Genomic DNA, 26,263 nt, shown 5'->3' with positions numbered 1-26,263 from the left:
TTTGGCTGAAGGCAGCTAAGCTGTGCAAAGAACATACATTTAGTTCCTCCTCTTCATGGTTTTCTAAAAAGAAATAAGAGAAATTCATAGAATGGACAATGCAACATCTACTAAATGTGGAAAAGTATTCTGGTGATTGAGTATGAACTAGGTTATACCCAAATCAAATGAAAAATAACAAAAAAACTTTATTTGCCCAAATAGCAGTCTGTTAAAAAACATAAAAAGAAAACAATACTCAGCTCTGTGGAAGTTTACCTTGTGTGGCCACAACCAGAAAATGAGCTCTGCACAGATAACTAGACCCCTGGGGCAGAGTGCCCTGAAGCGGTGAGAGGCCCACAGAACAAGCGGGAAGGGACTGGAGGAAAATCTTACTGATTCCACCAGCAGCTGTTATGCTGTTTATTTCAAGCAGGCTGTGGGCCCTAAGTTCTCTGGGCACCTGTACCAAATCCAAATTCACATAGAAAATGAATTCTCCATTTCAGGCAAAAACACACAAACCTTCCCCTCCAAAACCCAAATTGTCTTGGGAGAGCTGGGTCAGGAGGAGACTGAGAATTTTGCCAAATTGCTGGTGGGTTTGCCAAGGAAAAGACTTCCTCTCTTCACTACTGTCTTCTCCCTATGGCTGGAGAGTTGAAGAACCTCGGTTCCACCATTTATCAGGTAGGTGGCCCTAAGCAAGCCTCCTTTCCCTCTGCAGCTCCCCACCTGCTCCTGGAAGTCAATTTCTGTAAGCTTCACAGAGCTTCAGCTAAGAGTCTGCATATTGGACCCAACCCAAGCTCCCTGAGGATTTCATTTAGATGTGACTTGCATCATTTCATGACTCCTCACCGTAGCTGTGGGAGTAAGTCCTGTATTGCCCATTTTCCAGAAGGGAAATCTCAGGTTCAAAATCATGGATTTGTTCATTAGAGCCATGTCTTCAAGCCCCATGTTTTTACTTTAAATCATCTGCTTTAAAAAAAAAATCATCATTAAAATGACAGTTCCACAAATTTAGTTCCTTGCAAAAGACACAAACAATATAAATAATGAGAAAATCTTCACTTGACCTCTCACCCAACTCCTGGTCCCATGCCAGAGGAAATGGCTATTACCTGGTGTTCCAACCAGCTGGACCTACTTCTATGTTCACATATATATATGTGTGTGTGTGTGTATGTAGATAATTTCATTTTATATTTTACCAAAATATATACGAATAACATTATACTATAGATACTATTCTAAAACTTGCCTTTTTTTTTTTAAAAAAGAAAGCTTTGTCTTAGAGATATTTCTGTCTATACATAGGGATGAAACTCGTTCATTTAGTCAACTGTAGATTATTTCAGAGTATGGGTGCACCCAGTTTTAACACTTTTTGACTGACAGACATTTGTTCCAAGGTTTTGGCCATTGCATCCTTTACGTGCTGCTTTACATGTGTATAAACAGTTCTCGAGGACATCACTGGACATCAGGAAATTCATGTTGAAAATATTAGTGAACACAACCAAACTGTAGTCCAGGTTACAATTCCACCACCGATGGAAGAATTTTTCTCTTGCATCCTTACAAACACTTGATGTTACGAATATTTAAATATTTTCTTGGTTTGATTTTGGAAGTGTTATCTCACATGCTTCTCCCCACCTATACTGTGTAGCACATTTCATAACTGCCGGTGAATGACCCAATCCCCCTTTTCCTTGACTTGTTGGCTTTATGGATTTGGGAGATATCTTGAAAGTTTTGCTATTAACCCTTTGTGTGTAAGGCACAAATGCTTTTTTTCTACATTGTTCCTTGCTTTAACATTCCCTATGTAGTTTTTTCCATTTAAGATATTTTGAAGTGGTCACATTTATTAGTCTTTTCCTTTGTGGGCTTTCTCATCTTATTTAAATCTTCTGTACTTCAAGTTATTTCCCTACTGTCACAGTCTGTTTCTATACTTTATATGTGTTTGTTTAGCACTTTATCATTTTTTGTGAGTGTTGTACTGTATGAGTCTATTATTTTCTTTCTGTATCTCCCAACCATGAGTTTTTACTGAAGTGCAGTAGTGCTTTCCCTGAGTGTGCCTTAGTTCCCCCACTCATCACCCCCCTGCAAGGCTCTGCTCCAAGCATAAGGCCACCCTGCTGGCCTTGCAGTTTTTTTTTGTCCAGAGCCCTGGTACATATAAGAAAGCAACACAACCATACATGAACGCTACAGCTGGCCTTGCAGGTATTTGAAAAGGGGGTGTTTGGGTTTGCTAAAGCTGCCTGAATGCAAATGCCAGAAATGGATTGGCTTATATAAAGGGGATTTATTAAGTTACAAGTCACAATTCTAAGGCCATAAAAATGTCCAAATTAAGGCACCAAGAAGAGGGGGCTTCACTCAACAAAGGTTGATTGGGTCTGGGGTGTGTCGGTCACATGGGAGGGTGTGTCCTTCTGTCCTTCTGTCATGGGTTCTGGTTTCAAGTGCCTTTCTCAGTATTTCCAAGCTCTGTGTCTAGCTTGGCATCTGCTCTCTGTGTAGGCTCTGAGCTCTCTCTCTCTCCATAAGCTCTTTTAAGGACTCCAGAAAACTAATTAAGATCCACCTTGAATGGGCAGGGCCACATCTCCATGGAAACAATCTATTCCAAAGGCCCCACCCACAATAAGTCTGCACACACACAAGATTGGATTAAAAGAGCATTACTTTTCTGGCGTACATAAGAGTTTTAAACCAGTAGAGGGGGTATGTTTTTAAGGGCCATGAGGCTAAAATTTTTGGGAAGGAGACAGGAAGGAAACTGCTCACAGACTTGCAGAGCCACCATCACACTTGGCAAGCACTTTTATTCCAAGGATTCCCAATATTTATTCCCAATATTAGCATAGTAGAAGCCTCCAATAAGGTGGGCCAAGACCTTTGGAACTGGATGGGGGAGGGTGGTTAAACTAAGGCTGAGACTGTGAGTTCTGGGCCTGTGCTAAGTCAGTGAGTGGTGACCACCTTCACAATTTTAGGGGCTGGGCCCAAATCCCTGGAGCCCAGGTAGCCCAGCCACTCAAGGCTCTACACTTGCAGGTCCTGCAGCTTTCACATGAACAGTAGGGGGCACTTTCATCAATCATCCACACTCCCGACCCAGCCTCAAAGCACAGCATGGTCAGAGCACAGAGCAGTGAGGGAATGGAGCAAAGCCTGCTGACCCAGATGGGGAGAATGCCCTAGACCTGGCTGAGTAGCTTCCTGTGAGCTTCCCACACCAGCTCCTCCTGGGAGAGGGTACACAGGGCAGATGCGGGGGTACACCTTCCTGAGCACCACAGCCTAGGAGAGGATGCTGGCATATGCCCACCACTGTTGGCGCAGGGCCTCAATGGTTTTGCAAAGCATGAGCATCCAGTTGTCACCTCTCCACATAAGGGTGCAAAGTGTCTTCTTGTGCTCCAGGGCCAGAATCTCTGCAGGGACCTCCAGAGGCAGCCTGGCTGCCCGCACAGCTTCTGAGAACTTGGCTGCAGAGGCAGGGGCCAGGCAGCACCCCGGGGTATAGTGGGGTAAATTGGGGAGGGTGGGCAGGAGGCTAGATGGAGGGATGAGGTATAGTAAGGATGTGAAGAAGGGAGGACGATGAGGAACAGGGGACAGTAGGTGCAGAGGAGAGGCAGACAGAGGATGGGTACTTTCCATTTGTCTCTACAATAACTGCCCGTCCATCTGCTCCTCCTTACTGCAGGCCCAGACAACCCCCACCCCCCAGAGGCTCTCCCTGTCACCTCTGCCATGGGCCTGCTGGTCCTGCGGTGCTCAGGGCACATGGTTCTACATGGCACTTATGATGTTGCATTAAAGCCATTTCTCAACATTCCTGTCTTCTCTTCTTCAGACCCCTGACAGTCAGAGTCCCCCAGGAACTGTACCTGGGTTGCTGTAAATCCATCTGCTTGTAATGGTGGCTCACAGCCATGACTGAGTGGGGGCACAGCAAGTATTGGTTCTCTTCCCAGCAGCGGATCATGGTCTGGGTGATGGCCTCATCTGACACTGACTCAGACGTCACTGCCCCTGAAAGCTGATGGGTCCCAGTTCCCAGAGATGGGAATAGGGCTTAGGAGAGGGTGGTGGCTGAAAGCCTACCTCATGCCTCCCAGCCAGATAAACAGCAGGCATTTGAAGGGAACGGATGCTCAGCTGCGTTCAGATTTAGCTCAGAGAAAAATGTTGATTTCTAACTTTGTGAAGGTTTAAACCTCTGCAAACAACTTTAGCATCAACTACAATGCAATGCTGACTCCGATGAAGCTGGGTTGGGTAAGACCACAGGGGAGAGGCACACTCTCAAGGCTGCCCTCACTTAAGACACCAGTCACAAATTTTGGCGTTCCTGCCAACCCCTCAGTTTCCATAATTTTCCAGAAGAGCTCAAAGAACTCAGGAAACTGCTCTGTTTATTACAGTTTGATTATACTAAGCAAAAAGGCACAGAAAAGCAGCAGCTAAAAGATGAGAGGTATAAGGTGAGGTCTGGGAGAGGCCCCAAATGGGAAGCTTCTGTGTCCACTCCCGGTGGGGTCAGGACACTTGACTGTCCCAGCAAACTGACATATACCTGACAAACAGGGATGGTTGCTGGAACCTCCATGTCCAGAGTTTTTATTGGGGACCCACTGCATAGGCAAGGTTGGTTGATCTGGGTCCATGTGGTTGAATCTGATCTTCAGGCCCCTCTTCCATGCTGAGACCAGATGTCAGAGTTCAGGCTCTCACCACGGGGCTGGTTTTTCTGGCATGGCCAGTACCCCCTCTAAGACCACCTGGGGGAGGCCGGCCCCACCCTGAGTCATCTCATTAGCATAAATGATCAGGTGTGGTCCTGAAGGCCTGTCATGAATTAAAAAGACACTTCTATCATGGGGAATCCCAAGGATGTAGAGGTTATTCTCCAGAAGCCTGGGAACAGAGGCCCTACCTCTTTTTGGAAGCCAGATTCCTTAGGCCACAATCTCTTAAGAATCATATCTGGTTTCCCAGTTTTAAGTTGATGCACTCAACTTGGAGGAAGGATACACTTGAATTTTAGGTCAATAAATTTAGGTAGGATTTGGCTTAAGAATCAGCAAATTGGTATACAGTTTTTTTCAAGAACCTGACAAAGCCTGGCAGGTTGAAAGCAAACATTTCTGGTTCTTTGTTGTTGGCCTACTCCTTTTCTGGGGTTGTGAAAGCCCCTTTTATCAGTTTCCACTCAGCTCACCGGGTACCTCCTGTAGGCAGGAAACTCCTCTGAGCTTCCTGAGGATGGTGGATTATTTTATAGTTCCTGAAAATTTACTGCATCTTTATATTGAGCCAAACACCCCACACGTACTCACCTACATCTGAGACCCTGTGCTGTTATAGGTTGTTTATATAGTTACATCCTCAACTAGGGTTCTCAACGGCAAAAACTGTATTTTACCTATCTTCATATCTGCAGCACCAGGCCCAGTTCCTGGCCCATAGTAGATGTATATGAAGGGAACAAGTGAAAAAGTGAATATGAATGACTTCCCTAAATGGAAACATCTTTCCTGGATCACTTCTACCAATGGAGATGGCCCCACTACTCCCAGACTCAAGAAACACTGGTTTATGAAATATGCAAGCCAGATGTACTCTCTGGAAGGCACCTAATATTCCAGCAGATGGAATGTGTCTTGTATTTGCAGCTAGGAAGAGAATGAAGAAGCCAGGAATGGGACACCTATCTTTATGGAGCACCTCATTTATGATGGGAGGTGGTATGTGGATGGCAAAACAAACCATTCATCACGTTCATCAAGTAATTTGAGCTTTGATTGCTTCAAAAGAAGGATGGATTCCAGAAGATAGAAGGAAATTCCACCCCGGTCTGCATGGTCTAAGCACAGAGAAGTATCTAGTTCTGGAAAACACACTAGGACAAGGACAGCACCACGCAACATTATGTCCCATGGAAAGAACAGCAAAAGGGACCAGGAAGATGAAGTGAGTAAATGAAAATTCTCTTCAAACATGGGAAAAGTTCTTAAGTAAAATCAGACTGCACACCAGTATGCAAGCTAGAAGGAGCAGATTCTAAGTCAACACGAACAATTTTTTAATGATCAGAGTTGGTGTGAGGCAGTTAGGCATGCCCACTGGAGGCTATCTGGTGGGAATGTGGTAGAGAAAATTAAAAACAACTTCAACATAAGTTATATTATTTTTTTACATAAAATAAGTGATCATCAACTCACTGCATTAAAATAAAAGCAATCCTTCTCAACAGATTGCTAGATTTCTCTTACTCTAAAGGGAAAAAAAACTGAACAGATACAATGATATCAGCTCATAAAGCTGGACAAAGTGGCTTCTTATGTTTGGAAATTAACTACAACAATAAAGAAAAATAATCATCGCTAATGCATATCACCAGGAAGTATGCAAAATGCTTCACAGGGTCACTTGACTTATATCTAACAAAAACCCTAGGCATTTTTAACATCCTCATTTTTCAGATGAGGAAATAGGGGCACTGAGTTAGGAAACTTGAACAAGGTCTCATGGCTGCCTCAGAGGCAAGTACCATTGGTCTGTACATCAAGACTCTCTTCTGCCTCTCCTCATTCATATATTAATTCACTTAACAGGCCTGTGGGCAGGTGCTCAAGGAACAAGAGACCATGTCTTGTGACCAGACTTTCAAACACAAAGTCTGGTTTCATGGTGGCATCCTTTCCTTTCCACTGAGGTAGAAAGGACTGGTAGGTAGGGACTGACCTTGCCATGCGGTTCCTTGGGCAGACTCAGACTTTGGGTTCTTTCACATTGCTCCATGAGCCTCCTGGTCACCTGGCCATCAGAGCGCCTGAGCAGCCAGAAGATCCTCTCTATGTTGTAGCGTACCTGAGCAGAGGGGCAGGGTCCCAGGGCTATGCTGGTCTCAACCCTGGCCCAGCCATGCCTGGCACCACCCCTAGGCCCAACCTGCACACCTCCCCACCGACCCCATCTGGATGTCCATGGCTGATGCCAAGGTTGGCTAGACAGCCTCAGACAGAAGTCCCCATGCTGGATGGTCCTGCAGATGATGTCATTGCAGTTCATGGCTGCCACCAGGAGAATGGGCAGGCCCATGCTCTGTGCGATGCACCCGGCTGAGGGCAAGAGAATAGAAGAGAAGAGCCATGGTTTGTTCCATGTGGCACCCAAAGCACAAGCCGCAAAAGGAAAAGCAGATGACATGGACTCCATTGAAATTTAAAACTTCTGACTTTTGAAGCTTCTGTGCTTCAAAGGACACTGTTAAGAAAATGAAAAGACAACTCACAGAACTGGAAAAATATTTGCAAACTAGACAACTAATAAGGGACTTGTATCTATAATATAACACAAACTTTTACCACTCAACAGTAAAAACAGAAATAACCCAATTTAAAAATGGGTTGAGGGTCTGAATAGACATCTCTCCAAAGAAGATATACAAATGACCAACAGGCACATGAAATGATGTTGTTCAATGTCATTAATCATCAGGGAAACTCAAATCAAAGCCACAATTACGTACCCCTTCACACCCACTAGGATGGCTTTATATGAAAGGTAATACGTGTTGGTGAGGCTTTGGAGACTCTAGAACCTTCCACACTGCTGGTGAGGGTGTGAGATGGTGCAGCCGCTTTGCAAAAAAGCTGGCAGTTTCCTCAAAAAGTTCAGCATAGAGTCACCATTTGCCCCAGTAATTCCACTCCTGATTATATATCCAAGAGAAATGAAAACATGTCTACACAAATTGGTACACACATGTTCATAGCAGCATTGTTCATAATAGCCCAAAATGGAAATAACCCAAATGTCCAGCAACTGATGAATGAATAATCCAAATGTGATATTTAAATAGAATGGAATATTATTCGGCAGTGAAAAAGAATGAAATACTAATATGTGCCACATCACAGATGAACCTTGAAAACATGATGCTGGGTGAAAGAAGCCTCTCTTAAAAGACCAGAGTTATGATTCCATTAATATGAAATGTCCAGAATATGCAGATCCATAGAGACAAAGTGTAGATTAGGTAATGAGAAAAGCTGGAAAAACTGAATATCAAAACTCTTTTTAAATCCACCAGAGAACTGAGGTCACAGGACAACCACTGCCGAGAAAACTGCAGGTACCACAGCATCTGGAAGGAGCACTTAATGCTGTCTCATTGCCTGAGGCCACCTGGAGGGATAAAAACGCCTGAAGGCCCAGCCTAAGTGGTCCTCCAATTTTACCTCCAGAAGTCCCACCAAATACCACCGTGAAGACCAGAGAAGGACCCCCTCATGCTTGTGGCAGGCTGAGGGGAAAAAAACAATCATTTCAAATATGCCAAGAGTGGTCTGTTCCCTTTAAAAATGTCTTTCCCTCAAGGAAAACAATTTTACCAGCGCCTAACCAACTAAGTCTTAGCAAAGCTTAAGCTACATGGGGAAGGGAAATACCCAGCTCTAGCCCCCTCCAGCCTTCCTATCTCACCTAAGCCGAGGTCACAGTCCAGGGGCCGTACAAGAGACTGAGTTCACAGGAGTATGGATGGCTCCCCCACATCACCTCCACCCATAATACACACACCTTACACACACCAATAAGACTCCTGATTAGTAAAAGCTGGATGGAATGGCAAGGCTCAGGCCCTGTTTAAGAAGAAGGCTCTAGAAAAACCCAAAGCCAACAAGAGAGGAAATGAGGACATCAGAGAAAATTGTATCCTCTGACACCTACATCTACCGCAAACAGTAAACACAGTCTAACTCCTAGCCAGGTAAACACAAATCATCACACTAAGGACTACTTACCGTAGTCTCTTTATGCAATGCAGCATGCCCAGCTTTTGACAAAAAATAAACTAGAAGGCACATTAAAAGGCAAAGGAGGCAATGTGAAGGGGTAGAACAAGCATCAGAACCAAAATCAGATATAGTAGAGATTTCTGAATCATCAGACTAGGAATTTAAGAGAACTATGATCAATTGTGAACAGATCTAGTAGAAGAAGTAGACAATATGCAAAGCAGGTGGGTAGAAAAGAGAAAGATGGAAACTCTAAGAAAGCCTAGAAAGGAAATGCCAGCAACCAAAATCATTGTAACACGAATGAAGAATGCCTTTGATGGGCTCCTTTGATAATTCCTTTGTGGAGGAATTATCAGTGAGCTAAAGATATGTGAATGGAACCTTCCCAAACTAAAAAGAAACGAGAAAAAAAGAATGGTGTGTGTGGGGGGGAAGCCCCAGAACAGAATATCCAAGACTGTGGGGGCAATTACAAAAGGTGTAACATTTAAAATAATGGAGCTATCAGAAGAAGAAACAGGAGAACAGAAGAAATATTTGATGTAGTAATGATTGAAACTTTCTCCAAATTATTGAGAGAACCAAACTATAGATCCATGAAGCTCTGAGAATACCAAACAGGAATAATATAAAAAAATTCTACACCTGGCACATCACATTCAATCAGCATAAAATCAAAGACAAAGAAAAACATCTTGAAAGAAATCAGAAGAAAAAGTCTAAAATTCAGTATGCAGAGAAATTACCCTTTAAAAGTAAAGGACAAATAAATATTTTCTCAGACGAAAGTCTTAATTTGCTGCTACTGGGCCTGTCTTGCAAGAAAGGTAAAAGTTTTTCAGAAAGAAGGAAAATTGTATAGGTTGGAAACTCTGATCCACATAAAAAATGAAGAGTGTTTGAGAATGCATAAATGGAGAAGAAAGAAAACTGTTTTTGTTCTTTGGTTGTACTGGAATCAAATTTTAGCTGATATGGGATGAAATTAATGGACTATGGCAGAACCTTGTCAATCATACAGAAATGGTCTTTATGAGGTAGGATAACATCTCCCTCTGGTGGGAGAGCCTGTGTTAATCAATTAAATATGCAGTTAGCGGCCATTCATTTCAGCTAAAGAGACAAGATTCATAGTAGGGAGAAGTTTCTTACCAAAGGTAGATATGTCAAAGTCAGGGAAACAGCCCAAATTTAAATAAAACAAAGCAAACCAAAACCAAAACAAAACGGAGGGCACTTAAATGCCTAACATTATTCTAGGTACACAGATGCATAAGTCACATGCTCTGAACTTAAGGAACTTAGAACCCTTCTGGGAAGACAAAACATAAATATATAATCCTGTTATAATATTGCAAGTGCTGAGACAGAGTATGCTGGTGTTGCAACATGAACAAGAAAATAACGATGTAGGAGGAACTGACATGGTGAGCATTGTATCTGTAAAGACAGGCACTGATGAGTTGAATGAGGCTCTTGTTTAGCTCTGCAGACATTTCTGTGCCAGTCTCTGCTCTTACTATTCCTCACCTTTCATACCTTTTATACCACACCATTGAAATCTGCGTTTGCCTAGCACCTTTCTCCAAAGAGACTCTTGTTCTTGATGGTTTGACTTGGCAAACACTTGACGTTCTACTATATGCCAAGCCCGGTGCAGGAGATCCAGGAACCCATAGCACATCACTGCTTTCTCAAAGGAGGGAGGGGGAGAGGCACCAGTTATACCAGTCAGAGTGCCAGGAGATTCCCACACTATCTCATCTAATAGATGTAAGGACAGCGACCCATAGGTAAAGGATGTCATTATCCTTTTACAGAAGGGGACAATGAGCTCAGGGGACAGTCACACAGCTTATAAGTGGCAGAGTGGATACTGGAATCCATTGGGAAGGGCAGGCACTCATAACTCACCATTAACACTCAGGATTACATGCCATCAAACACTGTGGGCACAGTACTCAGAGTGCTTGGAGGGTTCAAAGAGTCTTTCCCAGAGTGACTCCTCTTTGAGGAACAAGGTGGGGTTGGGGGTGGGGACACTCCAAAAGACAGATGAGAATGGAGGTCTAAAAAACCCACGGCTACACTAAGGTCCTGAAAATGATGATTTGACCCCTCTCCACCAAAAATCTGGGCAGGAAAAATACAACTTTATTAGCTGTATTTTACCCATTAAATCACTTGGTGACCAAGTTGTTTAAAAAGTAGATGAGGTGGGGATACAAGCCAAGGGAACGGATAACGCCTGGTAGATGTGCACAGAATGCTGCAGACTCTGAGGAGGAGGCATGGCCTTGCTGATTCCTTAGACTATGGATTCCTCCTAGCTTCTAAACCGCAACCTAAAGATGTACAAGTGCCTCCTCCAGAACAGCTACTAGGGGAGTAGAAACGATACAGAACAGCTCCCGGAGCCACGACAGAGATAAAAAAGACAGCGTACTCCATCCTGGAATGGCTGACTAGCTGGGAGAACCCACTCCAGTGAGATCGCCGAGGGGCGCGGGCTTCCCCGGGCCGGGGCGGCAAGCGGCCGGAGTCCCTCCCTTCCTCCTTCCCGGAACAACTGGGAGAATTGGATCGGCGATCCCCAGGCCACGGAGAACGGTGACCGGGGTCCCTTCCAAACACGTGACTTCCCGGTCCGGCTGGGAATGGTGCACTATCCCGGGCCGCGGCAGCTGGTGCCCTCCCGCCATGCTTGGCGCCCTGGGCCGACTAGGAGATTCGGACGGGCGCTCTCCCAGGCTGCGGTGGCCAGCGATCCTCCCCGCATTCGGATCCCCGGGCCGGCTGGCACTCTTCCAAGCCATTTTGGCTGGCGAACCGCCCCCACAGCGAGAGTTTTCCAAAGTTAAAGGACCCACAGCACCTTTTACTGGTGGGACCCGCAGACAAACGTGTGCCACGAGTGCCACCTACTGGGCAGGATAGGAAAAAACAGAACCCAGAGATTTCACAGAAAAATCTTTCAACCTGTTGGGTCCAACACCTAGGGAAATCTGACTAAATGCCCAGACGCCAGCAGAAGATAACGGATCACGCTCAGAAAATTGAAAATATGGTCCAGTCAAAGGAACAAACCAATAGTTCAAATGAGATACAGGAGCTGAGACAACTAGTGCTGAATATATGAACAGAAATGGAAAACCTCTTCAAAAATGAAATCGATAAATTGAGGGAGGACATGAAGAAGACATGGGCTGAACAAAAAGAAGAAATAGAAAAACTGAAAAAACAAATCACAGAACTTATGGAAGTGAAGGATAAAGTAGAAAAGATGGAAAAAACAATGGATACCTACAATGATAGATTCAAAGAGACAGAAGATAGAATTAGTGATTTGGAGGATGGAACATCTGAATTCCAAAAAGAAACAGAAACTATAGGGAAAAGAATGGAAAACTTTGAACAGGGGATCAGGGAACTGAAGGACAATATGAATCGCACAAATATACGTGTTGTGGGTGTCGCAGAAGGAGAAAAGAAGGGAAAAGGAGGAGAAAAACTAATGGAAGAAATTATCACTGAAAATTTCCCAACTCTTATGAAAGACCTAAAATTACAGATCCAAGAAGTGGAGCGCACCCCAAAGAGAATAGACCCAAATAGGCATTCTCCAAGACACTTACTGGTTAGAATGTCAGAGGTCAAAGAGAAAGAGAGGATCTTGAAAGCAGCAAGAGAAAAACAATCCATCACATACAAGGGAAACCCAATAAGACTATGTGTAGATTTCTCAGCAGAAACCATGGAAGCTAGAAGACAGTGGGATGATATATTTAAATTACTAAAAGAGAAAACCTGCCAACCAAGACTCCTATATCCAGCCAACTTGTCCTTCAAAAATGAGGGAGAAATTAAAACATTCTCAGACAAAAAGTCACTGAGAGAATTTGTGACCAAGAGACCAGCTCTGCAAGAAATACTAAAGGGAGCACTAGAGTCAGATACGAAAAGACAGAAGAGAGAGGTATGGAGAAGAGTGTAGAAAGAAGGAAAGTCAGATATGATATATATAATACAAAAGGCAAAATGTTAGAGGAAAATATTATCCAAACAGTAATAACACTAAATGTTAATGGACCGAATTCCCCAATCAAAAGACATAGACTGGCAGAATGGATTAAAAAACAGGATCCTTCTATATGCTGTCTACAGGAAACACATCTTAGACCCAAAGATAAACGTAGGTTGAAAGTGAAAGGTTGGAAAAAGATATTTCATGCAAATAACAACCAGAAAAGAGCAGCAGTAGCTATACTAATATCCAACAAATTAGACTTCAAATGTAAAACAGTTAAAAGAGACAAAGAAGGACACTATCTACTAATAAAAGGAACAATTAAACAAGAAGACATAACAATCATAAATATTTATGCACCGGACCAGAATGCCCCAAAATACGTGAGGAACACACTGCAAACACTGAAAAGGGAAATAGACACATATACCATAATAGTTGGAGACTTTAATTCACCACTCTCATCAATGGGCAGAACATCTAGACAGAGGATCAATAAAGAGATAGAGAATCTGACTATTACTATAAATGAGCTAGACTTAACAGACATTTATAGGACATTACATCCCACAACAGCAGGATACACCTTTTTCTCAAGTGCTCATGGATCATTCTCAAAGATAGACCATATGCTGGGTCACAAAGCAAGTCTTAACAAATTTAAAAAGATTGAAATCATATACAACTCTTTCTCGGATCATTAAGGAATGAAGTTGGAAATCAATAATAGGCAGAATGCCAGAAAATTCACAAATACGTGGAGGCTCAACAACACACTCTTAAACAACGAGTGGGTCAAAGAAGAAATTGCAAGAGAAATTAGTAAATACCTCGAGGCGAATGAAAACGAAAACACAACATATCAAAACTTATGGGACGCAGCAAAGGCAGTGCTAAGAGGGAAATTTATTGCCCTGAATTCCTATATCAGAAAAGAAGAAAAGGCAAAAAAAAATTCAGGAATTAACTGTCCACTTGGAAGAACTGGAGAAAGAACCGCAAACTAATCCCAAAGCAAGCAAAAGGAAAGAAATAACAAAGATTAGAGCAGAAATAAATGAAATTGAAAACATGAAAACAATTGAGAAAATCAGTAAAACCAGAAGTTGGTTCTATGAGAAAATCAATAAGATTGATGGGCTCTTAGCAAGATTGAGAAAAAGAAGAAGAGAGAGGATACAAATGAATAAGATCAGAAATGGAAGAGGAGACATAACTCCTGGTCTCACAGAAATAAAGGAGTTAATAACAGGATACTATGAACAACTTTATGCTAATAAATTCAACAATTTAGATGAAATGGACGGGTTCCTGGAAAGACATGAACAACCAACTTTGACTCAAGAAGAAATAGATGACCTCAACAAACCAATCACAAATAAAGAAATTGAATCAGTCATTCAAAAGCTTCCTAAAAAGAAAAGTCCAGGACCAGATGACTTCACATGTGAATTCTATCAAACATTCCAGAAAGAATTAGTACCAACTCTCCTCAAACTCTTCAAAAAAATCGAAGTGGAGGGAAAGCTACCTATTTCATTCTATGAAGCCAACATCACCCTCATACCAAAACCAGGAAAAGATATTACAAAAAAAAAGAAAACTACAGACCAATCTCTCTAATGAATATAGATGCAAAAATCCTCAATAAAATTCTAGCAAATCGTATCCATCAACACATTGAAAGAATTATACATCATGACCAAGTAGGATTCATCCCAGGTATGCAAGGATGGTTCAACATAAGAAAATCAATTAATGTAATACACCATATCAACAAATCAAAGCAGAAAAATCACATGATCATCTCAATTGATGCAGAGAAGGCATTTGACAAGATTCAACATCCTTTCCTGTTGAAAACACTTCAAAAGATAGGAATACAAGGGAACTTCCTTAAAATGATAGAGGGAATATATGAAAAACCCACAGCTAATATCATCCTCAATGGGGAAAAATTGAAAACTTTCCCCCTAAGATCAGGAACAAGACAAGGATGTCCACTATCACCACTGTTATTCAACATTGTGTTGGAGGTTCTAGCCAGAGCAATTAGACAAGAAAAAGAAATACAAGGCATCAAAATTGGAAAGGAAGAAGTAAAACTATCACTGTTTGCAGACGATATGATACTATACGTCGAAAACCCGGAAAAATCCACAACAAAACTACTAGAGCTACTAAATGAGTAGAGCAAAGTAGCAGGTTACAAGATCAACATTCAAAAATCTGTAGCATTTGTATACACTAGTAATGAACAAGCTGAGGGGGAAATCAAGAAACGAATCCCATTTACAATTGCAACTAAAAGAATAAAATACCTAGGAATAAATTTAACTAAAGAGACAAAAAACCCATATAAAGAAAACTACAAAAAACTGTTAAAAGAAATCAGAGAAGACCTAAATAGATGGAAGGGCATACCGTGTTCATGGATTGGAAGACTAAATATAGTTAAGATGTCAATCCTACCTAAATTGATTTACAGATTCAATGCAATACCAATCAAAATCCCAACAACTTATTTTTCAGAAATAGAAAAACCAATAAGCAAATATATCTGGAAGGGCAGGGTGCCCCGAATTACTAAAAACATCTTGAGGAAAAAAAACGAAGCTGGAGGTCTCGCGCTGCCTGACTTTAAGGCATATTATGAAGCCACAGTGGTCAAAACAGCATGGTATTGGCATAAAGATAGATATATCGACCAATGGAATCGAATAGAGTGCTCAGATATAGACCCTCTCATCTATGGACATTTGATCTTTGATAAGGCAGTCAAGCCAATTCACCTGGGACAGAACAGTCTCTTCAATAAATGGTGCCTAGAGAACTGGATATCCATATGCAAAAGAATGAAAGAGGACCCGTATCTCACACCCTATACAAAAGTTAACTCAAAATGGATCAAAGATCTAAACATTAGGTCTAAGACCATAAAACAGTTAGAGGGAAATGTAGGAAGATATCTCATGAAACTTACAATTGGAGGCGGTTTTATGGACCTTAAACCTAAAGCAAGAGCACTGAAGAAGGAAATAAATAAATGGGAGCTCCTCAAAATTAAACACTTTTGTGCATCAAAGAACTTCATCAAGAAAGTAGAAAGACAGCCTACACAATGGGGGACAATATTTGGAAATGACATATCAGATAAAGGTCTAGTATCCAGAATTTATAAAGAGATTGTTCAACTCAACAACAAAAAGACAGCCAACCCAATTACAAAATGGGAAAAAGACTTGAACAGACACCTCTCAGAAGAGGAAATACGGATGGCGAAGAGGCACATGAAGAGATGCTCAATGTCCCTGGCCATTAGAGAAATGCAAATCAAAACCACAATGAGATATCATCTCACACCCACCAGAATGGCCATTATGAACAAAACAGAAAATAACAAGTGCTGGAGAGGATGCGGAGAAAAAGGCATACTTATCCACTGTTGGTGGGAATGTCAAATGGTGCAACCACTGTGGAAGGCAGTTTGGTGGTTCTTCAAAAAACTGAATATAGAATTGCCATACGACCCAGCAATACCATTGCTAGGTATCTACTCAAAGGAATTAAGGGCAAAGACACAAACGGACATCTGCACACCAATGTTTATAGCAGCGTTATTTATAATTGCAAAGAGATGGAAACAGCCAAAATGTCCATCAACAGATGAGTGGCTAAACAAACTGTGGTATATACATATGATGGAATATTATGCAGCTTTAAAACAGGATAAACTTATGAAGCATGTAATAACATGGATGGAACTAGAGAACATTATGCTGAGTGAGTGTAGCCAAAAACTAAAGGACAAATACTGTATGGTCCCACTGATGTGAACCGACATTCGAGAATAAACTTGGAATATGTCATTGGTAACAGAGTCCAGCAGGAGTTAGAAACAGGGTAAGATAATGGATAATTGGAGCTGAAGGGATACAGACTGTGCAACAGGACTAGATACAAAAACTCAAAAATGGACAGCACAATAATACCTAATTGTAAAGTAATCATGTTAAGACACTGAATGAAGCTGCATCTGAGCTATGGGGTTTTTTTTGTCTGTTGTTTGTTTGTTTGTCTTTTTTTTTACTATTATTATTATTTTTATATTTTTTCTCTATATTAACATTCTATATCTTTTTCTGTTGTTTTGCTAGTTCTTCTAAATCGTTGCAAATGTATTAAGAAATGATGATCATGCATCTATGTGATGATGTTAAGAATTACTGATTGCATATGTAGAACTCAATGATTTCTAAATGTCGGGTTAATTTCTTTTTTTTTCTTTAATTATTCAAAGAAAAAGTAGATGAGTGGTTGGCTTGGGTTGGAGGGGGTGGGAGTGAGGGGTGACTGCTAACGGGCATGAGATTTCTTGTAGGTGTGATGAGAATGTTCTCACATTGAGTGTGGCAATGGTTGCACAACTGTGAACATACTCAAAACGTACTGAATTTGTACACTTTAAATGGGTAAACTGTACAGTGTGAGTTATAGCTAAATAGAACTGTTAGAAAGAGAAGAGGAGGAGAGAAGGAAGGAGAAGGAGAAGGAGGAGGAGGCGAGGGGAAGAAAAGTGGATGGAGAGGAGGAGGAGTAGGGAGATGAGGAGGAGGAGAGAGGGTAGACAGCATCACTGCCTGTGGCTATTCTCTGAACTGCCCCCTGCCTGGTGCTGGCACGTGTTTCCCATCTTTAAATACCCCATTTGCAGCAGGGGAAAAGAGGCTCCAGGAGTTTGAAGTGATCCATGAAAAACCTGCTGTTGGCAGAGAAAGGATTTGAACTACATCCTCTAAGTCCAGAACACATGCCCCGCCTTACACCCCAAGAACCACTGTCTTTTGATGGTATCTCTTGGAGAGGCACACGGGAGGACCGAGCATCATGGGGCCACCCTGATACTAGCTCTCATGACCTGGAATGAGCAATTCCTCAACCTGCATGTGGAGCCCTGCGTGTAAGGTGGCTGAGGAGGTTCCTGGAGAGGGGCTAAGAGGCGTTAGGGGTCATCAGCCATCCCAAAATCACTATGAATTTTACCAAGCATGTTCAGCATTCTTATGTCACTGGATCCTCTTAAAAGTGCCACGATGTCCCCATAGGACAAGGAAACGCACAGACCGATCTCCTGGTGGAGTGGGGTGAGGCGATGCCTATGCCAATGCTGATCACAGGTTTATATTGTGCGGGCACTGTGGTGGGCCTGGGACACAGAAGGCGGGGACAGCACCAGGCACTGGAAGGTGACTAAGTGGGGATGGGGGGCAGCCATCACAGAGAGCTCGGTTGAGCGGTCCTTGCTTTACCTGCTGCCCCTCTTCCCCCAAGCCTCAGCTCCTGAAATTTGGGAAGGTTCCCAAGCCCTGCAACTTTTCACCATCCTGCATAGTGTCAGGGACAGAAACATCTGTAGGAGCCGCTGTCCCATCTCTGCCTACCACCAGTGAGTCAGATAACCTCTCTGTACCTCAGTTTCCTCATTGTAAAATGGAAATAAAAAAACAGTCCTACTGAGTGACTACACAGCAAGCACTCTGAACAGTGCCTGACACACAGGGATTAGTTAGCAAATGTCAGTTATTGTTATAGAAATGATTTCAGCACCGTGCTGCCTGTAACACTGTACACTTAGAAAGCTCTTATACAAATAAGAGTCTTATTTGCCCCTCCCAGTAGCCTTGGGAGATGAGAGAGGCAATCCAGTCTTCCTTTTGTGGATGATGAACTCCCAGTGGGCCACCCCACAGCTACCCAGCTAAGAAATGGTAGGGCAAGGCCACCACCCTCAGTCCAACACCCTTTCCACCTTGGTGGACAGGGAGTGTGTCCCAGTTGAAACAGATTGTGCCAGTTGAGCCCCTGGCCCACATGGCAGTCAGCTGACCGAGGCTGAGAGTCAGACCACAGACAGCCTCCAATTCAAATATCACTCAGCGGATACTCCAGAGGAGGGCCCTGCCAGCTGGACACAGTGGCTGGACCTCGACCACGTCTCTTTGTCCTCTGTGGAGTGGACACTCCCGCCACAGATAAGGACAGGAGAGGCCACCAGACATGCTGAGGTCAGCCACCCCTTCTCCACCTGCAGCAAGAAGCGGGGCTGTGCCCCCAGAAAATCAGGGGAATGTCCCAGGAGCTTATTCTGCACAGTTCCCCACCCCTTTGAGAACCAGGGCACCGCCTTCTTGCTCCTCACAGTTGCAGCATAGTGCAGCTGGAAGGACGAGGCCACAGGTGCTTTCCTGACAGCCCATTCCAGCCCCAGGGTCTCCTTACCTGCCAGGTTCCTAGCAGCCCCCGTCAGCACGATCACCTCCACAGGGGGCAGGGGCACTGTGTCCAGGGATGGCGCACATTGGAAGTAAGCAAAGAAGTGGTGGGCGATTTGCACAAGGACCCTGGACCAGTTGATTGAATTCAGGCTCATCAGATTGTGCTTCTGGACAAAAGCACATCAGCAAACATGGCCCTGATGGGTTCATCGAGCTCATCACTATTCCCCTCCACTGCCAGAAGAGAGAGGAGAGGCAGCTACTGGGGCTGCAAGTACCCCAGGTAGACAGCATCCCCTCAGAGAGGCCCTCCCTGGCTGAGCCCACCCTGCCGGGACCCACAACCCCCTTGCTTTCCAGCTCTTCAAGGGTAGAAGCTATGCCTCCCATTCCTGGGCCCTGAATAATGACTGAGCTTCGCGAGATCAGAAAATGTACTGGGAACCATTTTCAGCCAGCATATAAAATGAAGTTTAAAATGTCCACCACCTTCTGGAAATATTGGATAAAGAACTCCTTATATTCCTTCCCCTCTACCCCACCCTTCAGTGAAGGAGGAGGTATGGTTTTTGTGATTGTGAGCCTGGGAGAGGCAGAACCTTCCTTTCACTGCCCTCTTTCAGGGGCTATGGTGGAAACTCACTATCCCATGTGGACTACCCTTCTGCCCTCATTTAGGCCACAGGTTGGGTAAGCTCGCCTGGGCAGGATTCCTCCCTGAAGTCAGGTGAGCATTCAGTTTAATCTATGGGCAAATTAGTACAAAACCCATTAGGCAGTGGTCTAAGTTGCATACCCCAATCCAGCTCAACCAGCAATCAACCCACCCTGATCTGAGTCCATTTCTCCATTGGATCCAAACTTGAAGGAGACGAGGGTGAAATTTTAGTTTCAAGGTGTACAATCTATGCCTTTCAGTATAATCACAGAGCCATGCACTCATCATAACACTCAATTTTACAACATTTACCCACCCTGGTTACAACATTAGGTGGCTAATGTTTACAACATTAGCAGCCACCTCTTAACCCCTCTATCCTTCCCCAGTAACCTACCTGACACTCATCTAATTCTGTCTCTATAGATTTGCTTATATTTAAAGAATATAAAGTCCTACTGTTAACTATAGTCCATAATTTGCATCAGGTGTATTTTCCCCATATATCGCCCTGTTGTTAACACCTTGTAATAGTGACATACATTTGTTCTAGTTCAGGAAGAACATTCTTATGTTCGTGCTTCACCATAGACATCAGCCACCACAGGACTCACTGTGTTATAGTCCCATGGTTTATCCTCTGGCTTTCTTTCTAGTGACATATATGACCTAAAACTACCTCTCTCATCCAATTTCATACTCATAATTCAGCACTGTTAATTATACTCACAGTGATGTGCTATCATCAACTCCATACCTTTCCAAACATTTATCATCAACCTAAATAGATATTCTGCACAAATTAAACATCAGTTCCCCATTCACTACCTCCATTCTATCTCCTGGTAACCTATATTCTAGATTCTAACATTATGAGTTTCTTACTATATTTGGTTTATATTAGTGAGATAATAAAATATTTGTCCTTTTGTGTCTAGCTTATTTCTTTCAGTATAATGTTCTCCAGGTTCATCCATGCAGTCGAATGTCTCAGGACTTTATTCCTTTTTTACAGTTGAATAATATTCCACCAGCAGTGAATGTTTCTCTTTCTCTACCTCCTCTCCAACACTAAGGCTAACTATTTTTATTTTTATTTTATTTTTACCTGTTTGCCTGCAGATTTAAGAGAAGCTGCCATCGGTGGGTGGGTGAGCATTATAGGGATTCAGATATTGAAATCTGCCTCTGTCTTCCTTTTTATTCCCAATAAGTATTTTTTCAAAAGCCACACTTTAATGACTCCCAATGACATCTTAACAACATTAAACCTTCATACCCATAAGCATGGAATGTCTTTCCATCTGCCAAGTTCTTTGATTTCTTTAAGCAACGTTTTGTAATTTTTGGTGGATAGGTCCTTTACATCGTGTTTAAGCTTATTCCTAGATACTTTATCATTTTATTGACTATTTTGGATGGAATTTTTTCCTTAAATGTCTCGTCAGTGAGGTCATCACTTCTATATAGAGACAGTACTGATTTTTATATGCTAATTTGTTCAGCCACTTAGCTGAACTTTTTAATTAATTCAAATAATTTTGTCGTAGATATCACAGGATTTTCCAAGTAAAGAATCATCATCTGCAAAGAATGAAAGTTTTACTTTTTTGTTTCCTAGTTGGATGCCTTTTATCTCCTTGTCCTGCCTAACTGCTCTAGCCAAAACTTCTAGTATTCAACAATGTTGAATAACAGTGGTGACAATGGGCTTCCTTGTCTCATCCATGATCCTAAGGGGAATGTTTTCAGTCTCTCACTGTTGAGAAAGATGTTGACCATGGTTTATCTTAAATATACCTTTTATGACGTTAAGAAAGTTTCCTTCGATTACTACCTTTTGAAGTGTTTCTATCAGAAAAGGCTGCTGAATTTTGTTGAATGCTTTTTCAGCATCAATCGATAAGTTCATAAGCTTTTTCCCTTTTGATTTGTTAATGTGCTGTATTACATTAACTGATTTTCTTATATTGAACCACATTCCTGGTATAAACCCCAATTGGTTGTGGTGTGTAATTCTTCTGATACATTGTTGGTTTCAATTTGCCAGTATTTTATTGAGAATTTTTGCATCTATGTTCATTAGGGATTTTGGTCTGTAATTTTCTTTTCTTATAGCATCTTTATTCAGTTTTGGTATTAGATTGATGTTAGTTTCATAAAATGAGTTAGGTATTGTTTCTATTTTCTTAACTTTTTTAAACTTTTTAAATTGTATTGTATAACATATACAAAGCAAAGGAATAAAAAAGCAATAGTTTTCAAAGCACTCTTTAAAAAGTGGTTACAGGATTGATCCCAGAGTTTGTCATGGGCTACCATATGATCCCCTCTTGTGTTTCTTTTTAGATGGTCCACAGTATAGGAGGCTAGAGGGCTAACATGCTTTTTTATCATCACAACTGACTTTTTTTCCTTCTTTTTTTGTGAACAATAACATATATACAAAAAAGCTATAAATTTCAAAGCACAGTACCACAATTAGTTGTAGGACGTATTTCAGACTTTGACATGGGTTACAGTTCCACAATTTTAGGTTTTTACCTCTAGCTGTGCTAAAATACTGGAGACTAAAAGAGATATCAACTTAATATTCAGCATTAAAATTCATTTCTTAATTTCTATCTTCTATGTATAACTTCGCCATCATCTTTGAGCTTTCCATACCTTTCTTTGGGTTCTTTGGGCTATGGCAATTCTAAATTTTTGATACTGAAAGGGTCTGTCACTAATATGGGGTAGGGAGATGGAACAATTGATGTTCTGAGAGACTGGGCTAGGTTTCAGGACTTATCTGGACCAGGGACCCATCTGGAGGTTGTAGGTTTCTGTCAAGTTACTCTACTGCCTGGAATTCTTGTGAAATCTTATATATTACCCCAGGTGTTCTTTAGAATTGGCTGGAATGGTCCTGGTTGGGGGTTGGCAGGTTATGATAGGTAGCAAGGTCTACCCAAAGTTTGCAAAAGAGCAACCTCCAGAGTAGCCTCTCGACTCTATTTGACTCTCTCTCTGTCTGTCACTGATACTTTATTAATAACATTTGTTTTTCCCCATTTGGTCAGGATGGAATTGTTGATCACACGGAATCAGGTCTGGTTTCATCCCTGGGAGTCTGATGCTCCCACCTCAACAGGGAGACTTTCACCCCTGGATGTTATGTCCCTTGTAGGGGGGAAAGCAGTGATTTCACTTGCGGAGTTGGGCTTAGAGAGACTGAGGCCACATCTGAGCAACAACAGGGGTCCTCCAGAAGTAACTCTTAGGCTTGCTTATGGGTAGTCTAAACTTCTCTGCTACCTACATAAACTTCACAAGAGTAATACTCATGATCAAGGGCATGGCCTATTGATTTGGGTATCCCTAAAGTTTGAAATGGTATCAGGGGATTCCCTGATTGTAAGTTTTAATAGTTGCATAGTCTTTCTCCCCTCCCTGAGACGACTTTGTCAATACTTTTTGATTATCTGCTTAATATAGTCTAGGATATTTCCAGGCATTACAATAATCTATACAGGATTAAAGGATCTCTTTCTTATTCTGTGCTTCCTGTGTTTCAGTTGTTCAAATGAGCTGTACAGATAGGTTGAATTAGATTATGCACTACAGAAAATTTCAATTCCAGCTCAAATAAACCTTTCTTCCATTGGTCTCAAAGAGTATGTGTGGTTCTAAAATATAGACACTGTCTTTCTTACCCCTATGTTCTGAACTACTTTAACCCCAACCTGTTTGGCTTCATTCCTATCTCTATAATATATAAGAATCATATCTTTGAGGTAATTCTTACAAGAACTCATTCATATTTCTAGTGTGAGGGACATGTAGGTCTATACAACTCCTTTCAATCTTGCTTATCTTAAATATGGTAATATTACTTCTGGACCCACTAGAGAATCACCTTCGCTCCTACCTATTTCTTTACATTGGAGTTCAACCTCATTAGCTAACGGTTCACCCATCTCTAGCGTCTATGTATCTCTAAATCCCCTGTATTCTGTATCATAAGCCTCTGATTTATACCTTTATACTGGTCATAAAAGTGGAATCATACAGTATCTGTCTTTTTGTGTCTAGCTAATTTCGTTCAGCATTATGTCCTCAAGGCTCATCCATTTTGTCATGTGCTTCAGGACATCATTTTGTCTTACTGCTGCATAATATTCCATCATATGTATATACATTTTGTTGATCCACACATCTGTTGATGGGCGTCTGGTTTGTTTCCATCTTTTAGCAATTATGAATAATGTTGCTTTGAACATCAGTGTGCAAATGTCTTTGTGTGTCATTGTTTTCACTTCTTTTATACCAAGTAGTGCTATTGCTGGGTGTTCTAGTTTGTTAGCTGTTGGAATACAACACATCAGAGATGGACTGGCTTTTAATAAAAGGAAATTTATTCCATTAGTTCTTCAGAGGAAAGGCAGCTATCTTTCAACTGAGGTACTTTCTTATGTGGGAAGGCTCAGGGTGGTCTCTGCTGGCCTTCTCTCCAGACCTCTGGGTCCCAACAGCTTTCCCTGGGGTGATTTCTTTCTGCATCTTCAAAGGCCTGGGCTGAGCTGCAAGTGCTGAGATGAGGTATGCTGAGCTGCTTGGGCTGTGCTACATTGCGCTCTCTGATTTAAGCACCAGCCAATTAAGTCAAACATCATTCACTGCAGCAGACATGCCTCCTAGCTGACTGCAGATGTAATCAACAACAGATGAGGTTCATGTACCGTTGGCTCATGTCCTCGGCAATAGAACTTGGTGCCTTCACCTGGCCAAATTGATAACTGAATCTAATTACCACACTGGGTCATAGGGCAACTCAATATTTAGTTTTCTAAGAAACTGCCAGTCTTCCATAGTGGCTGCACCATTATCCATTCCCACCATCAGTGCATAAGTGTCCCAGTTTCTCCACATCCTCTCCAATATTTAAAGTTTCCTGTTTAATAGGAGCCATTCTTATACGTGTGAGGTGGTATCTCATTATAGTCTTGATCTGCATTTCCCTTATAGCCAGTGAAAATGAGCATCTTTTCATGTGCTTTTGAGCCATCTGTATTTGCTCTTCAGAAAAATGCCTATTCATATCTTTAGCCCATTTTATAATTGGATTGTATGTTCTTTTGTTATTGAGTTGTATGATTTCTTTGTAAACACAGGAAATCAAACCCTTGTCTGATATGTGATTTCCAAATATTTTCTCCCATTGAGTTGGCTGCCTCTTAGACTTTTTGACAAAGTCTTTTAAGGTGCAGAAGCATTTGATTTTGAGTTTCCATTGATCTGTTTTTTCTTTGTTGCTCATGCTTTGGGTATAAAGTTTAGGAAGCTACCTTCAATTACTAGGTCTTGAAGATGTTTCCCTACATTTTCTTCTAGAAGCATAATGGTACTAGTTCTCATATTTAGGTGTTTGACCCACTTTGAGTTAATTTTTGTGTAGGGTGTAAGATAGGGGTCCTCTTTCATTGTTTTGACTATTGATATCCAGGTCTTCCATGCCCAATTATTGAAAAGATTATTTTGTTCCAGTTCAGAGGATTTGGGGGCCTTGTCAAAAATCAGTTGACCATAGATTTGGTGGGCTATTTCTGCATTCTCAGTTTGATTCCATTGGTCAGTGCTTCTGCCTTTCTGCCAGTACCATACTGTTTTGACTGCTGTAGCTTTATGATAGGTTTTTTTTTCTCATGCACAGGCACCAGGATACAAACCTCGGTCTCTGGCATGGCAGGCAAGAACTCTGCCTGCTGAGCCACCATGGCCTGCCCCTGTAATAGGCTTAAAAGTCAGGTAGTGTTAATCCTCCCACTTCATTCTTCATTTTTAGGATGCTTTTAGCATTTGGGGTCTCTTTCCCTTCCAGATGAATTTGATAGTTAGCTTTTCCAAATCTTCAAAGTAGGTTCTTAGAATTTTCAGTGGTGCTGTGTTGAATCTGTAGATCAGTTTGGGGAGAATTGACGTCTTAACTATACTTAGGCTACTATCCATGAGCAGGGAATGCCTTTCCACCTCTTTAGATCTCCTTTGATTTCCTTTAGCAATGCTATGTAGTTTTCTGTGTACAAAGTTAACTAGGAAATTTTATCTCCCTAGTTAAGTTCATTCCTAAGCATTTGATTCTTTTAGTTGCTATTTTGAATGGAATTTTTTCCTTAACTCACTCCTCAGCTAGGTCATTGCTTCTGTATAGAAATGTTACTGATCTTTGCACATTAATTTTATATCCCACCACCTTGCTGAATTTATTAGCTCAAGTAACTTTGCTGTAGATTTCTCAGGATGTTCCAAGTATAGTATCATATCATCCGAAAATGATGAGAGTTTTGCTTCTTCCTTTCCAATTTGGATGCCTTTTATTTCTTTGTCCTGCCTGATTGCTCTAGCTAGAACTTCCAGCACAATGTTGAATAGTAGCGATCACAGTGGGCATCCTTGTCTTGTACTGGATCTTAGGGGGTAAGTTTTCAGTCTCTCTTCA

At 41.9% G+C, this 26,263-nt stretch overlaps 1 long non-coding RNA gene and 1 pseudogene across 4 annotated transcripts in view; one reads left to right on the top strand and one right to left on the bottom strand.

Moving 5' to 3' along the window:
* LOC143647096 (uncharacterized) overlaps positions 1 to 26,263 on the top strand; it is a 190,719-nt gene that overhangs the window by 83,307 nt on the left and 81,149 nt on the right. The gene's annotated exons all lie outside the window — the stretch shown is intronic.
* On the bottom strand, positions 3,310 to 24,832 carry LOC143646341 (threonine synthase-like 2; annotated as a pseudogene).

This window comes from Tamandua tetradactyla, chromosome 9 (genome assembly GCF_023851605.1).
Source record: "Tamandua tetradactyla isolate mTamTet1 chromosome 9, mTamTet1.pri, whole genome shotgun sequence".
NCBI lineage: Eukaryota > Metazoa > Chordata > Mammalia > Pilosa > Myrmecophagidae > Tamandua > Tamandua tetradactyla.
This window is presented reverse-complemented; position numbering and strand designations above follow the sequence as displayed.